Source organism: Populus nigra, chromosome 13 (genome assembly GCF_951802175.1).
Source record: "Populus nigra chromosome 13, ddPopNigr1.1, whole genome shotgun sequence".
Classification (NCBI taxonomy): Eukaryota; Viridiplantae; Streptophyta; class Magnoliopsida; order Malpighiales; family Salicaceae; genus Populus; species Populus nigra.
In genome coordinates this window covers 6,005,149-6,019,977 of record NC_084864.1, presented here as the reverse complement: position 1 = coordinate 6,019,977, position 14,829 = coordinate 6,005,149, and the positions used below count along the sequence as shown (strand labels likewise).

Sequence of the window (14,829 nt, the reverse complement as noted above, 5' to 3'; positions counted from 1 at the left end):
AGCCGCGCGAGGAGGATGGCAGAGTGATGGCAGGCGTCGAGGCGGTCGGACAATCCCTGATTTTGGGAAGCCTGACCGGGACCCCGAAGCGGGCCGGTCTGAGCCGCGGAGGAACACCGGCTCAAAAGGCCATAACCCGTTATCCGACCGTCGGATCGCGCCCAGATTTTTACAGGAGCTTCTGAAGTCCGATTCTCTTATAGTAGTAATGGAATCGCTATGCAGACCGCCGGATCTTTAAATCATGACGTCATCGCCCCGGAGCCACGGGCCTTTCACTCTTCTGCCGTGTCTCTTTCTCATCTCGGGCGACTCACCGCGCCCCTCCTCCCGGGGGGCACGGGACGACGTGCGGGAAAGGAAAGGTGAGGAAATAACAGGAAGGGGAGCAGGAGACCAAAAAAAGAAGGGTCGGGGAACTAGCAAAAAGATGGGGTGCAACACGAGGACTTCCCAGGAGGTCACCCAGCCTAGTACTACTCTCGCCCAAGCACGTTTAACTGCGGAGTTCTGATGGGATCCGGTGCATTAGTGCTGGTATGATCGTACCCGTGAGTCCATGAACGGGCACTTCCTATAACCGCTTCGAAGGAGCCGCGCGAGGAGGACGGCAGAGCGATGGGACGCGTCGAGGCGGTCCGACAATCGCCGGTTTTGGGAAGCCTGACCGGGACCCCGAAGCGGGCTGGTCCAAACCGCGGAGGAACACCGGCTCAAAAGGGCCATAACTCGCGATCCAACCGTCGGATCGCGCCCAGATTTTTACAGGAGCTTCCGCAGTCCGATTCCCTTATAGTAGCAATGGAATCGCTACGCAGACCGCCGGTTCTTTAGATCATGACGTCATCGCCCCGGACCCAGGGGCCTTTCACTCTTCTACCCTTTCCTTTTCTCCTCTCGGGCGACTGACCGCGCCCCACCTCTCGGGGGGCACGGGACACCATCAAGGAAAGGAAAGGTGGGGAAATAACGGGAAGGGGAGCAGGAGATCAAAAAAAGAAGGGTCGGGGAACTAGCAAAAAGATGGGGTGCAACACGAGGACTTCCCAGGAGGTCACCCATCCTAGTACTACTCTAGCCCAAGCACGTTTAACTGCGGAGTTCTGATGGGATCCGGTGCATTAGTGCTGGTATGATCGCACCAGTGAGTCCATGAACTGGCACTTCCTATAACCGCTTCGAAGGAGCCGCGCGAGGAGGATGGCAGAGTGATGGCAGGCGTCGAGGCGGTCGGACAATCCCTGATTTTGGGAAGCCTGACCGGGACCCCGAAGCGGGCCGGTCTGAGCCGCGGAGGAACACCGGCTCAAAAGGGCCATAACCCGTTATCCGACCGTCGGATCGCGCCCAGATTTTTACAGGAGCTTCTGAAGTCCGATTCTCTTATAGTAGCAATGGAATCGCTATGCAGACCGCCGGATCTTTAAATCATGACGTCATCGCCCCGGAGCCACGGGCCTTTCACTCTTCTGCCGTGTCTCTTTCTCATCTCGGGCGACTCACCGCGCCCCTCCTCCCGGGGGGCACGGGACGACGTGCGGGAAAGGAAAGGTGGGGAAATAACGGGAAGGGGAGCAGGAGATCAAAAAAAGAAGGGTCGGGGAACTAGCAAAAAGATGGGGTGCAACACGAGGACTTCCCAGGAGGTCACCCAGCCTAGTACTACTCTCGCCCAAGCACGTTTAACTGCGGAGTTCTGATGGGATCCGGTGCATTAGTGCTGGTATGATCGTACCCGTGAGTCCATGAACGGGCACTTCCTATAACCGCTTCGAAGGAGCCGCGCGAGGAGGAGGGCAGAGCGATGGGACGCGTCGAGGCGGTCCGACAATCGCCGGTTTTGGGAAGCCTGACCGGGACCCCGAAGCGGGCTGGTCCGAACCGCGGAGGAACACCGGCTCAAAAGGGCCATAACTCGCGATCCAACCGTCGGATCGTGCCCAGATTTTTACAGGAGCTTCCGGAGTCCGATTCCCTTATAGTAGCTATGGAATCGCTACGCAGACCGCGGATCTTTAAATCATGACGTCATCGCCCCGGAGCCACGGGCCTTTCACTCTTCTGCCCTGTGTCTTTCTCATCTCGGGCGACTCACCGCGCCTCTCCTCCCGGGGGGCACGGGACACCGTGCGGGAAAGGAAAGGTGAGGAAATAACGGGAAGGGGAGCAGGAGACCAAAAAAAGAAGGGTCGGGGAACTAGCAAAAAGATGGGGTGCAACACGAGGACTTCCCAGGAGGTCACCCAGCCTAGTACTACTCTCGCCCAAGCACGTTTAACTGCGGAGTTCTGATGGGATCCGGTGCATTAGTGCTGGTATGATCGTACCCGTGAGTCCATGAACGGGCACTTCCTATAACCGCTTCGAAGGAGCCGCGCGAGGAGGAAGGCAGAGCGATGGGACGCGTCGAGGCGGTCCGACAATCGCCGGTTTTGGGAAGCCTGACCGGGACCCCGAAGCGGGCTGGTCCGAACCGCGGAGGAACACCGGCTCAAAAGGGCCATAACTCGCGATCCAACCGTCGGATCGTGCCCAGATTTTTACAGGAGCTTCCGCAGTCCGATTCCCTTATAGTAGCAATGGAATCGCTACGCAGACCGCCGGTTCTTTAGATCATGACGTCATCGCCCCGGACCCAGGGGCCTTTCACTCTTCTACCCTTTCCTTTTCTCCTCTCGGGCGACTCACCGCGCCCCACCTCTCGGGGGGCACGGGACACCGTGCGGGAAAGGAAAGGTGAGGAAATAACGGGAAGGGGAGCAGGAGACCAAAAAAAGAAGGGTCGGGGAACTAGCAAAAAGATGGGGTGCAACACGAGGACTTCCCAGGAGGTCACCCAGCCTAGTACTACTCTCGCCCAAGCACGTTTAACTGCGGAGTTCTGATGGGATCCGGTGCATTAGTGCTGGTATGATCGCACCCGTGAATCCATGAACGGGCACTTCCTATAACCGCTTCGAAGGAGCCGCGCGAGGAGGAAGGCAGAGCGATGGGACGCGTCGAGGCGGTCCGACAATCGCCGGTTTTGGGAAGCCTGACCGGGACCCCGAAGCGGGCTGGTCCGAACCGCGGAGGAACACCGGCTCAAAAGGGCCATAACTCGCGATCCAACCGTCGGATCGTGCCCAGATTTTTACAGGAGCTTCCGAAGTCCGATTCCCTTATAGTTGCGATGGAATCGCTACGCAGACCGCCAGATCTTTAAATCATGATGTCATCGCCCCGGAGCCACGGGCCTTTCACTCTTCTACCCTGTCTCTTTCTCATCTCGGGCGACTCACCGCGCCCCTCCTCCCGGGGGGCAAGGGACGACGTGCGGGAAAGGAAAGGTGAGGAAATAACGGGAAGGGGAGCCGGAGACCAAAAAAAGAAGGGTCGGGGAACTAGCAAAAAGATGGGGTGCAACACGAGGACTTCCCAGGACGTCACCCAGCCTAGTACTACTCTCGCCCAAGAACGTTTAACCGCGGAGTTCTGATGGGATCCGGTGCATTAGTGCTGGTATGAACGCACCCGTGAGGCCTGAACGCGCACTTCCTATAAGCGATTCGAACGAGCCGCGCGAGGAGGAGGGCAGAGCGATGGCAGGCGTCGAGGCGGTCCGACAATCCCTGATTTTGGGAAGCCTGACCGGGACCCCGAAGCGGGCCGGTCTTAGCCGCGGAGGAACACCGGCTCAAAAGGGCCATAACCCGGGATCGGACCGTCGGATCGCGCCCAGATTTTTACAGGAGCTTCCGAAGTCCGATTCCCTTATAGTAGCGATGGAATCGCTACGCAGACCGCCAGATCTTTAAATCATGATGTCATCGCCCCGGAGCCACGGGCCTTTCACTCTTCTACCCTGTCTCTTCCTCATCTCGGGCGACTCACCGCGCCCCTCCTCCCGGGGGGCAAGGGACGACGTGCGGGAAAGGAAAGGTGAGGAAATAACGGGAAGGGGAGCCGGAGACCAAAAAAAGAAGGGTCGGGGAACTAGCAAAAAGATGGGGTGCAACACGAGGACTTCCCAGGACGTCACCCAGCCTAGTACTACTCTCGCCCAAGAACGTTTAACCGCGGAGTTCTGATGGGATCCGGTGCATTAGTGCTGGTATGAACGCACCCGTGAGGACTGAACGCGCACTTCCTATAAGCGATTCGAACGAGCCGCGCGAGGAGGAGGGCAGAGCGATGGCAGGCGTCGAGGCGGTCCGACAATCCCTGATTTTGGGAAGCCTGACCGGGACCCCGAAGCGGGCCGGTCTTAGCCGCGGAGGAACACCGGCTCAAAAGGGCCATAACCCGGGATCGGACCGTCGGATCGCGCCCAGATTTTTACAGGAGCTTCCGAAGTCCGATTCCCTTATAGTAGCGATGGAATCGCTACGCAGACCGCCAGATCTTTAAATCATGATGTCATCGCCCCGGAGCCACGGGCCTTTCACTCTTCTACCCTGTCTCTTTCTCATCTCGGGCGACTCACCGCGCCCCTCCTCCCGGGGGGCAAGGGACGACGTGCGGGAAAGGAAAGGTGAGGAAATAACGGGAAGGGGAGCCGGAGACCAAAAAAAGAAGGGTCGGGGAACTAGCAAAAAGATGGGGTGCAACACGAGGACTTCCCAGGACGTCACCCAGCCTAGTACTACTCTCGCCCAAGAACGTTTAACCGCGGAGTTCTGATGGGATCCGGTGCATTAGTGCTGGTATGAACGCACCCGTGAGGCCTGAACGCGCACTTCCTATAAGCGATTCGAAGGAGCCGCGCGAGGAGGAGGGCAGAGCGATGGCAGGCGTCGAGGCGGTCCGACAATCCCTGATTTTGGGAAGCCTGACCGGGACCCCGAAGCGGGCCGGTCTTAGCCGCGGAGGAACACCGGCTCAAAAGGGCCATAACCCGGGATCCGACCGTCGGATCGCGCCCAGATTTTTACAGGAGCTTCTGGAGTCCGATTCCCTTATAGTAGCAATGGAATCGCTACGCAGACCGTCGGATCTTTAAATCATGACGTCATCGCCCCGGAGCCACGGGCATTTCACTCTTCTGCCCTGTCTCTTTCTCATCTCGGGCGACTCACCGCGCCCCTCCTCCCGGGGGGCACGGGACACCGTGCGGGAAAGGAAAGGTGAGGAAATAACGGGAAGGGGAGCAGGAGACCAAAAAAAGAAGGGTCGGGGAACTAGCAAAAAGATGGGGTGCAACACGAGGACTTCCCAGGAGGTCACCCAGCCTAGTACTACTCTCGCCCAAGCACGTTTAACTGCGGAGTTCTGAAGGGATCCGGTGCATTAGTGCTGGTATGATCGCACCCGTGAATCCATGAACGGGCACTTCCTATAACCGCGTCGAAGGAGCCGCGCGAGGAGGATGGCAGAGCGATGGGACGCGTCGAGGCGGTCCGACAATCGCCGGTTTTGGGAAGCATGACCGGGACCCCGAAGCAGGCCGGTCCGAACCGCGCAGGAACACCGGCTCAAAAGAGCCATAACTCGCGATCCAACCGTCGGATCGCGCCCAGATTTTTACAGGAGCTTCCGAAGTCCGATTCCCTTATAGTAGCGATGGAATCGCTACGCAGACCGCCAGATCTTTAAATCATGATGTCATCGCCCCGGAGCCACGGGCCTTTCACTCTTCTACCCTGTCTCTTTCTCATCTCGGGCGACTCACCGCGCCCCTCCTCCCGGGGGGCAAGGGACGACGTGCGGGAAAGGAAAGGTGAGGAAATAACGGGAAGGGGAGCCGGAGACCAAAAAAAGAAGGGTCGGGGAACTAGCAAAAAGATGGGGTGCAACACGAGGACTTCCCAGGACGTCACCCAGCCTAGTACTACTCTCGCCCAAGAACGTTTAACCGCGGAGTTCTGATGGGATCCGGTGCATTAGTGCTGGTATGAACGCACCCGTGAGGCCTGAACGCGCACTTCCTATAAGCGATTCGAACGAGCCGCGCGAGGAGGAGGGCAGAGCGATGGCAGGCGTCGAGGCGGTCCGACAATCCCTGATTTTGGGAAGCCTGACCGGGACCCCGAAGCGGGCCGGTCTTAGCCGCGGAGGAACACCGGCTCAAAAGGGCCATAACCCGGGATCCGACCGTCGGATCGCGCCCAGATTTTTACAGGAGCTTCCGGAGTCCGATTCCCTTATAGTAGCATGGAATCGCTACGCAGACCGTCGGATCTTTAAATCATGACGTCATCGCCCCGGAGCCACGGGCATTTCACTCTTCTGCCCTGTCTCTTTCTCATCTCGGGCGACTCACCGCGCCCCTCCTCCCGGGGGGCACGGGACACCGTGCGGGAAAGGAAAGGTGAGGAAATAACGGGAAGGGGAGCAGGAGACCAAAAAAAGAAGGGTCGGGGAACTAGCAAAAAGATGGGGTGCAACACGAGGACTTCCCAGGTGGTCACCCAGCCTAGTACTACTCTCGCCCAAGCACGTTTAACTGCGGAGTTCTGATGGGATCCGGTGCATTAGTGCTGGTATGATCGCACCCGTGAATCCATGAACGGGCACTTCCTATAACCGCGTCGAAGGAGCCGCGCGAGGAGGATGGCAGAGCGATGGGACGCGTCGAGGCGGTCCGACAATCGCCGGTTTTGGGAAGCATGACCGGGACCCCGAAGCAGGCCGGTCCGAACCGCGCAGGAACACCGGCTCAAAAGAGCCATAACTCGCGATCCAACCGTCGGATCGCGCCCAGATTTTTACAGGAGCTTCCGAAGTCCGATTCCCTTATAGTAGCGATGGAATCGCTACGCAGACCGCCAGATCTTTAAATCATGATGTCATCGCCCCGGAGCCACGGGCCTTTCACTCTTCTACCCTGTCTCTTTCTCATCTCGGGCGACTCACCGCGCCCCTCCTCCCGGGGGGCAAGGGACGACGTGCGGGAAAGGAAAGGTGAGGAAATAACGGGAAGGGGAGCCGGAGACCAAAAAAAGAAGGGTCGGGGAACTAGCAAAAAGATGGGGTGCAACACGAGGACTTCCCAGGACGTCACCCAGCCTAGTACTACTCTCGCCCAAGAACGTTTAACCGCGGAGTTCTGATGGGATCCGGTGCATTAGTGCTGGTATGAACGCACCCGTGAGGCCTGAACGCGCACTTCCTATAAGCGATTCGAACGAGCCGCGCGAGGAGGAGGGCAGAGCGATGGCAGGCGTCGAGGCGGTCCGACAATCCCTGATTTTGGGAAGCCTGACCGGGACCCCGAAGCGGGCCGGTCTTAGCCGCGGAGGAACACCGGCTCAAAAGGGCCATAACCCGGGATCCGACCGTCGGATCGCGCCCAGATTTTTACAGGAGCTTCCGGAGTCCGATTCCCTTATAGTAGCATGGAATCGCTACGCAGACCGTCGGATCTTTAAATCATGACGTCATCGCCCCGGAGCCACGGGCATTTCACTCTTCTGCCCTGTCTCTTTCTCATCTCGGGCGACTCACCGCGCCCCTCCTCCCGGGGGGCACGGGACACCGTGCGGGAAAGGAAAGGTGAGGAAATAACGGGAAGGGGAGCAGGAGACCAAAAAAAGAAGGGTCGGGGAACTAGCAAAAAGATGGGGTGCAACACGAGGACTTCCCAGGAGGTCACCCAGCCTAGTACTACTCTCGCCCAAGCACGTTTAACTGCGGAGTTCTGATGGGATCCGGTGCATTAGTGCTGGTATGATCGCACCCGTGAATCCATGAACGGGCACTTCCTATAACCGCGTCGAAGGAGCCGCGCGAGGAGGATGGCAGAGCGATGGGACGCGTCGAGGCGGTCCGACAATCGCCGGTTTTGGGAAGCATGACCGGGACCCCGAAGCGGGCCGGTCTTAGCCGCGGAGGAACACCGGCTCAAAAGGGCCATAACCCGGGATCCGACCGTCGGATCGCGCCCAGATTTTTACAGGAGCTTCCGCAGTCCGATTCCCTTATAGTAGCTATGGAATCGCTACGCAGACCGCGGATCTTTAAATCATGACGTCATCGCCCCGGAGCCACGGGCCTTTCACTCTTCTGCCCTGTGTCTTTCTCATCTCGGGCGACTCACCGCGCCCCTCCTCCCGGGGGGCACGGGACACCGTGCGGGAAAGGAAAGGTGAGGAAATAACGGGAAGGGGAGCAGGAGACCAAAAAAAGAAGGGTCGGGGAACTAGCAAAAAGATGGGGTGCAACACGAGGACTTCCCACGAGGTCACCCAGCCTAGTACTACTCTCGCCCAAGCACGTTTAACTGCGGAGTTCTGATGGGATCCGGTGCATTAGTGCTGGTATGATCGTACCCGTGAGTCCATGAACGGGCACTTCCTATAACCGCTTCGAAGGAGCCGCGCGAGGAGGATGGCAGAGCGATGGGACGCGTCGAGGCGGTCCGACAATCGCCGGTTGTGGGAAGCCTGACCGGGACCCCGAAGCGGGCTGGTCCGAACCGCGGAGGAACACCGGCTCAAAAGGGCCATAACTCGCGATCCAACCGTCGGATCGTGCCCAGATTTTTACAGGAGCTTCCGCAGTCCGATTCCCTTATAGTAGCAATGGAATCGCTACGCAGACCGCCGGTTCTTTAGATCATGACGTCATCGCCCCGGACCCAGGGGCCTTTCACTCTTCTACCCTTTCCTTTTCTCCTCTCGGGCGACTCACCGCGCCCCACCTCTCGGGGGGCACGGGACACCATCCAGGAAAGAAAAGGTGAGGAAATAACGGGAAGGGGAGCAGGAGATCAAAAAAAGAAGGGTCGGGGAACTAGCAAAAAGATGGGGTGCAACACGAGGACTTCCCAGGAGGTCACCCATCCTAGTACTACTCTCGCCCAAGCACGTTTAACTGCGGAGTTCTGATGGGATCCGGTGCATTAGTGCTGGTATGATCGCACCCGTGAGTCCATGAACGGGCACTTCCTATAACCGCTTCGAAGGAGCCGCGCGAGGAGGATGGCAGAGCGATGGGACGCGTCGAGGCGGTCCGACAATCGCCGGTTTTGGGAAGCATGACCGGGACCCCGAAGCAGGCCGGTCTGAACCGCGCAGGAACACCGGCTCAAAAGAGCCATAACTCGCGATCCAACCGTCGGATCGCGCCCAGATTTTTACAGGAGCTTCCGAAGACCGATTCCCTTATAGTAGCGATGGAATCGCTACGCAGACCGCCAGATCTTTAAATCATGATGTCATCGCCCCGGAGCCACGGGCCTTTCACTCTTCTACCCTGTCTCTTTCTCATCTCGGGCGACTCACCGCGCCCCTCCTCCCGGGGGGCAAGGGACGACGTGCGGGAAAGGAAAGGTGAGGAAATAACGGGAAGGGGAGCCGGAGACCAAAAAAAGAAGGGTCGGGGAACTAGCAAAAAGATGGGGTGCAACACGAGGACTTCCCAGGACGTCACCCAGCCTAGTACTACTCTCGCCCAAGAACGTTTAACCGCGGAGTTCTGATGGGATCCGGTGCATTAGTGCTGGTATGAACGCACCCGTGAGGCCTGAACGCGCACTTCCTATAAGCGATTCGAACGAGCCGCGCGAGGAGGAGGGCAGAGCGATGGCAGGCGTCGAGGCGGTCCGACAATCCCTGATTTTGGGAAGCCTGACCGGGACCCCGAAGCGGGCCGGTCTTAGCCGCGGAGGAACACCGGCTCAAAAGGGCCATAACCCGGGATCGGACTGTCGGATCGCGCCCAGATTTTTACAGGAGCTTCCGGAGTCCGATTCCCTTATAGTAGCAATGGAATCGCTACGCAGACCGTCGGATCTTTAAATCATGACGTCATCGCCCCGGAGCCACGGGCATTTCACTCTTCTGCCCTGTCTCTTTCTCATCTCGGGCGACTCACCGCGCCCCTCCTCCCGGGGGGCACGGGACACCGTGCGGGAAAGGAAAGGTGAGGAAATAACGGGAAGGGGAGCAGGAGACCAAAAAAAGAAGGGTCGGGGAACTAGCAAAAAGATGGGGTGCAACACGAGGACTTCCTAGGAGGTCACCCAGCCTAGTACTACTCTCGCCCAAGCACGTTTAACTGCGGAGTTCTGATGGGATCCGGTGCATTAGTGCTGGTATGATCGTACCCGTGAGTCCATGAACGGGCACTTCCTATAACCGCTTCGAAGGAGCCGCGCGAGGAGGAGGGCAGAGCGATGGCAGGCGTCGAGGCGGTCCGACAATCCCTGATTTTGGGAAGCCTGACCGGGACCCCGAAGCGGGCCGGTCTTAGCCGCGGAGGAACACCGGCTCAAAAGGGCCATAACCCGGGATCGGACCGTCGGATCGCGCCCAGATTTTTACAGGAGCTTCCGGAGTTCGATTCCCTTATAGTAGCAATGGAATCGCTACGCAGACAGTCGGATCTTTAAATCATGACGTCATCGCCCCGGAGCCACGGGCATTTCACTCTTCTGCCCTGTCTCTTTCTCATCTCGGGCGACTCACCGCGCCCCTCCTCCCGGGGGGCACGGGACACCGTGCGGGAAAGGAAAGGTGAGGAAATAACGGGAAGGGGAGCAGGAGACCAAAAAAAGAAGGGTCGGGGAACTAGCAAAAAGATGGGGTGCAACACGAGGACTTCCCAGGACGTCACCCAGCCTAGTACTACTCTCGCCCAAGCACGTTTAACTGCGGAGTTCTGATGGGATCCGGTGCATTAGTGCTGGTATGAACGCACCCGTGAGGCCTGAACGCGCACTTCCTATAAGCGATTCGAACGAGCCGCGCGAGGAGGAGGGCAGAGCGATGGCAGGCGTCGAGGCGGTCCTACAATCCCTGATTTTGGGAAGCCTGACCGGGACCCCGAAGCGGGCCGGTCTTAGCCGCGGAGGAACACCGGCTCAAAAGGGCCATAACCCGGGATCCGACCGTCGGATCGCGCCCAGATTTTTACAGGAGCTTCCGCAGTCCGATTCCCTTATAGTAGCTATGGAATCGCTACGCAGACCGCGGATCTTTAAATCATGACGTCATCGCCCCGGAGCCACGGGCCTTTCACTCTTCTGCCCTGTGTCTTTCTCATCTCGGGCGACTCACCGCGCCCCTCCTCCCGGGGGGCACGGGACACCGTGCGGGAAAGGAAAGGTGAGGAAATAACGGGAAGGGGAGCAGGAGACCAAAAAAAGAAGGGTCGGCGAACTAGCAAAAAGATGGGGTGCAACACGAGGACTTCCCAGGAGGTCACCCAGCCTAGTACTACTCTCGCCCAAGCACGTTTAACTGCGGAGTTCTGATGGGATCCGGTGCATTAGTGCTGGTATGATCGTACCCGTGAGTCCATGAACGGGCACTTCCTATAACCGCTTCGAAGGAGCCGCGCGAGGAGGATGGCAGAGCGATGGGACGCGTCGAGGCGGTCCGACAATCGCCGGTTTTGGGAAGCATGACCGGGACCCCGAAGCAGGCCGGTCCGAACCGCGCAGGAACACCGGCTCAAAAGAGCCATAACTCGCGATCCAACCGTCGGATCGCGCCCAGATTTTTACAGGAGCTTCCGAAGTCCGATTCCCTTATAGTAGCGATGGAATCGCTACGCATACAGCCGGATCTTTAAATCATGACGTCATCGCCCCGGAGCCACGGGCCTTTCACTCTTCTACCCTGTCTCTTTCTCATCTCCGGCGACTCACCGCGCCCCTCCTCCCGGGGGGCAAGGGACGACGTGCGGGAAAGGAAAGGTGAGGAAATAACGGGAAGGGGAGCCGGAGACCAAAAAAAGAAGGGTCGGCGAACTAGCAAAAAGATGGGGTGCAACACGAGGACTTCCCAGGACGTCACCCAGCCTAGTACTACTCTCGCCCAAGAACGTTTAACCGCGGAGTTCTGATGGGATCCGGTGCATTAGTGCTGGTATGAACGCACCCGTGAGGCCTGAACGCGCACTTCCTATAAGCGATTCGAACGAGCCGCGCGAGGAGGAGGGCAGAGCGATGGCAGGCGTCGAGGCGGTCCGACAATCCCTGATTTTGGGAAGCCTGACCGGGACCCCGAAGCGGGCCGGTCTTAGCCGCGGAGGAACACCGGCTCAAAAGAACCATAACCCGGGATCGGACCGTCGGATCGCGCCCAGATTTTTACAGGAGCTTCCGGAGTCCAATTCCCTTATAGTAGCAATGGAATCGCTACGCAGACCGTCGGAAGATTCGAAGCACAGACTTTTGAGCGAACTGATTCGCTGAAGCACAGACTCGTCAGCAAACTGCTTCCCTAGACCTTATAACCTTGTCAGGGAACTACTTCGTTGAAGCATTGACTCTTGGTGAATTGATTCGACGCACCACATAACCTCGTCAACAAACTGATTCGCTAAAGCAAACACTCGTGAGAGAACTGATTCGAAGAAGCACAGACTCGTCACCGAACTTCTTCGCTACACCATACAACCTCATCACTGTACTGATATGTTGGAGCACATACTCTTCAGCGAACTAATCCGCTGAAGCACAGACTCGTCAAGGAACTGATTCCTTAGACCTAAAAACCTCGTCAGGGAATTGATTCATTGAAGTACAGACCCATCAGCGAACTGATGCGATGCACCACACAACCTCATCAACGAACTGATTAGCTGAAACACATATTCATGAAGGAACTAATTCGAAGAAGCACAGACTCGTCACCAAACTGATTCGCTACACCACACAACCTCGTCACCGTACTGATACGCTGAAGTACCTACTCGTCAACGAACTAATCTACTGAAGCACAAACTCGTCAGGAAACTAATCGGCGAAGCACAAACTTATCATCAAACTTATTTACTGAAGCACAGACTCGTCAATAAACTGATCGGCGAAGCGCAGATTCCTCAACGATCTGATTCATTGATGCTCATACTCGTCAGCAAACTGCTTCCCTACTCCTCATAACCTCGTCAGGGAACTAATACGCTAAAGCACAGACTCGTCAGCGAACTGATTCGATGTAGCACCTACTCATCAGTGAACTAATCCGCTGAAGCACAGATTTGTCAGAGAACAGATTCCCTAGACCTCACGACCTCGTTAGGGAACTGATTCGCTGAAGTATAGACCCATCGGTGAACTACTTCATTACTCCTCATAACCTTGTCAAGGAACTAATTCGCTGAAGCACAGACTCTCAACGAACTGATTCGTTACACCACATAACCTCGTCAGGGAACTCATTCGCTGAAGCATAGACTCGTTAGCCAACTGATTCGATGCACCACACAACCACATCACCGAACTGATTCGCTGAAGCATAGACTCATCAGAGAACTGATCGGCGAAGAAGAGACTCGTTAGCGATCGGATTGGCGAAGCACAATCTCTTAGCGAACTGATTCTATGTACTACACAACCTCGTTAGCGAACTAATTTGTTGAAGCACAGACTCATCAATGAACTGAATCCCTAGACCACACAAACTCATCAAGGCATTGATATGCTGAAGCATAGACTTATGAGTGAACTGATTCATTGAAGCATGGACTCATCAATGAACTGATTCCCTAGACCTCATAACCTCGTTAAGGAACTGATTCACTGATACATCGACTCGTCAACGAACTAATCGGCAATGCACAGACTCCTCAACGAACTGATTGAGGGATGCACATACTCATTAGCGAACTGATTGTCGACACCACACAACCTCGTCAGCGAACTGATACGTTGAATAACAGACTGGTCATCGAACTGATTCGATGCATCACAAAACCTCATCAGCGAACTGAATCGCTGAAGCACACTCTCGTCAGCAAACTGATTTGCTCAAGCTCGGACTCGTCAGCGACTTGATTCCCTAGACCTCATAACCTCATCAAGGAACTAATTTGCTGAAGCACAGACCTGTTAGGGAACTGATTCCTTAGACCACACAACCTCGTCAGCAATCTGATTCGCTGAAGCACAGACTCGTTAGCGAACTGGTTTGATGCACCACACAACCTCATCAACAAACTGATTCATTGAAGCACAGACTCGTCATCGAACTGATGCACTTAAGCACAGACTTGTCAGGGCACTGATCGGCGAAGCACAGACTCCTCAGTAAGCTGATTCGGTGAAGCACATAGTCGTCAGCAAATTGATTCCCTGCGCAACACAACTGACACGACCAAAAGATTGATGTCTTCTCCCAAGTGCAGAGTGTCGAAGTAATAAATAACCCAGCAAGACCGAGGTCGAACTACAGGGAGGTTAATTGTATAAATTATAAGCAATAATAATACAACAACAATAGTAACAACAACAACAACAACAACAACAACAATAATACAAGTAGTAGTGGTAATACTAATAATAGTAATAGTAATAGTAATAGTAGTAGTAGTAGTAATAATAATACCAATAATACTATTAATAATGATAATAATAAAGATGAAGTTGATGAGAACTTTGAGATGGAAGATTAACGTAAGGATTAAATAATGATAACAACAAATGTCAAGGTTAGAGGATCCACTAATGGTATTTCAAACAAGTATAGTATAAACTCTTATTATTCAATTGGAAACCACACACAAAAGAGGTTCCAATCATTATAAATTGTTAACATGATTACATTAGTTATCTTATTGGAATAATGCTAATACTTGTAAATGTTGTCAGACATTCATGATTATAGCTTATGTTAGCAACAAATCAAGTTCCTTTCATAGCTCAGGTGTCGGTTATACCATACAGTATGGGCTATGAAAGTGCCAAGTATTTGTTGTACCAAGTGTTATACAACATAAATCTAGATTAACCATTTAACAAGCAAAGTATTAAAAGTGAACAAGATAACAAATACAAAGCATGTTAGTATCCAACATTAAGGTCCATGTTAAGTTTATATTATACTTATTCTTACACCATTAGTGTACCCTTTTCACCTTGACATAATTAACTTAGCTACAGCTAATGAAAGAAAGAAACAT

General features: G+C 55.3%; 20 non-coding genes across 20 annotated transcripts; all 20 read right to left on the bottom strand.

The window, feature by feature from the left end:
- Positions 1-432: 432 nt before the first annotated feature.
- LOC133672049 (5S ribosomal RNA) lies at positions 433-551 on the bottom strand. Its single transcript, XR_009834650.1, has one exon. It is a non-coding gene; the product is annotated as a 5S ribosomal RNA (ribosomal RNA).
- A 474-nt stretch (positions 552-1,025) lies between these two features.
- Positions 1,026-1,144, bottom strand: LOC133672040 (5S ribosomal RNA). Its single transcript, XR_009834642.1, has one exon. It is a non-coding gene; the product is annotated as a 5S ribosomal RNA (ribosomal RNA).
- A 474-nt stretch (positions 1,145-1,618) lies between these two features.
- On the bottom strand, positions 1,619-1,737 carry LOC133672048 (5S ribosomal RNA). The gene has a single exon (XR_009834649.1). It is a non-coding gene; the product is annotated as a 5S ribosomal RNA (ribosomal RNA).
- Positions 1,738-2,210: 473 nt separating this feature from the next.
- On the bottom strand, positions 2,211-2,329 carry LOC133672047 (5S ribosomal RNA). Its single transcript, XR_009834648.1, has one exon. It is a non-coding gene; the product is annotated as a 5S ribosomal RNA (ribosomal RNA).
- A 474-nt stretch (positions 2,330-2,803) lies between these two features.
- On the bottom strand, positions 2,804-2,922 carry LOC133671857 (5S ribosomal RNA). Its single transcript, XR_009834468.1, has one exon. It is a non-coding gene; the product is annotated as a 5S ribosomal RNA (ribosomal RNA).
- A 474-nt stretch (positions 2,923-3,396) lies between these two features.
- On the bottom strand, positions 3,397-3,515 carry LOC133672178 (5S ribosomal RNA). The gene has a single exon (XR_009834776.1). It is a non-coding gene; the product is annotated as a 5S ribosomal RNA (ribosomal RNA).
- A 473-nt stretch (positions 3,516-3,988) lies between these two features.
- Positions 3,989-4,107, bottom strand: LOC133672177 (5S ribosomal RNA). Its single transcript, XR_009834775.1, has one exon. It is a non-coding gene; the product is annotated as a 5S ribosomal RNA (ribosomal RNA).
- Positions 4,108-4,580: 473 nt separating this feature from the next.
- LOC133672176 (5S ribosomal RNA) lies at positions 4,581-4,699 on the bottom strand. Its single transcript, XR_009834774.1, has one exon. It is a non-coding gene; the product is annotated as a 5S ribosomal RNA (ribosomal RNA).
- Positions 4,700-5,172: 473 nt separating this feature from the next.
- LOC133672009 (5S ribosomal RNA) lies at positions 5,173-5,291 on the bottom strand. The gene has a single exon (XR_009834612.1). It is a non-coding gene; the product is annotated as a 5S ribosomal RNA (ribosomal RNA).
- Positions 5,292-5,765: 474 nt separating this feature from the next.
- Positions 5,766-5,884, bottom strand: LOC133672175 (5S ribosomal RNA). Its single transcript, XR_009834773.1, has one exon. It is a non-coding gene; the product is annotated as a 5S ribosomal RNA (ribosomal RNA).
- A 472-nt stretch (positions 5,885-6,356) lies between these two features.
- Positions 6,357-6,475, bottom strand: LOC133671931 (5S ribosomal RNA). Its single transcript, XR_009834539.1, has one exon. It is a non-coding gene; the product is annotated as a 5S ribosomal RNA (ribosomal RNA).
- Positions 6,476-6,949: 474 nt separating this feature from the next.
- On the bottom strand, positions 6,950-7,068 carry LOC133672174 (5S ribosomal RNA). Its single transcript, XR_009834772.1, has one exon. It is a non-coding gene; the product is annotated as a 5S ribosomal RNA (ribosomal RNA).
- A 472-nt stretch (positions 7,069-7,540) lies between these two features.
- Positions 7,541-7,659, bottom strand: LOC133671856 (5S ribosomal RNA). Its single transcript, XR_009834467.1, has one exon. It is a non-coding gene; the product is annotated as a 5S ribosomal RNA (ribosomal RNA).
- A 473-nt stretch (positions 7,660-8,132) lies between these two features.
- Positions 8,133-8,251, bottom strand: LOC133672068 (5S ribosomal RNA). The gene has a single exon (XR_009834669.1). It is a non-coding gene; the product is annotated as a 5S ribosomal RNA (ribosomal RNA).
- Positions 8,252-8,725: 474 nt separating this feature from the next.
- On the bottom strand, positions 8,726-8,844 carry LOC133671782 (5S ribosomal RNA). The gene has a single exon (XR_009834395.1). It is a non-coding gene; the product is annotated as a 5S ribosomal RNA (ribosomal RNA).
- A 474-nt stretch (positions 8,845-9,318) lies between these two features.
- Positions 9,319-9,437, bottom strand: LOC133672172 (5S ribosomal RNA). Its single transcript, XR_009834770.1, has one exon. It is a non-coding gene; the product is annotated as a 5S ribosomal RNA (ribosomal RNA).
- A 473-nt stretch (positions 9,438-9,910) lies between these two features.
- LOC133672114 (5S ribosomal RNA) lies at positions 9,911-10,029 on the bottom strand. The gene has a single exon (XR_009834715.1). It is a non-coding gene; the product is annotated as a 5S ribosomal RNA (ribosomal RNA).
- Positions 10,030-10,503: 474 nt separating this feature from the next.
- LOC133672117 (5S ribosomal RNA) lies at positions 10,504-10,622 on the bottom strand. Its single transcript, XR_009834718.1, has one exon. It is a non-coding gene; the product is annotated as a 5S ribosomal RNA (ribosomal RNA).
- Positions 10,623-11,094: 472 nt separating this feature from the next.
- LOC133672046 (5S ribosomal RNA) lies at positions 11,095-11,213 on the bottom strand. Its single transcript, XR_009834647.1, has one exon. It is a non-coding gene; the product is annotated as a 5S ribosomal RNA (ribosomal RNA).
- A 474-nt stretch (positions 11,214-11,687) lies between these two features.
- On the bottom strand, positions 11,688-11,806 carry LOC133672171 (5S ribosomal RNA). The gene has a single exon (XR_009834769.1). It is a non-coding gene; the product is annotated as a 5S ribosomal RNA (ribosomal RNA).
- Between the last annotated feature and the right edge of the window lie 3,023 nt (positions 11,807-14,829).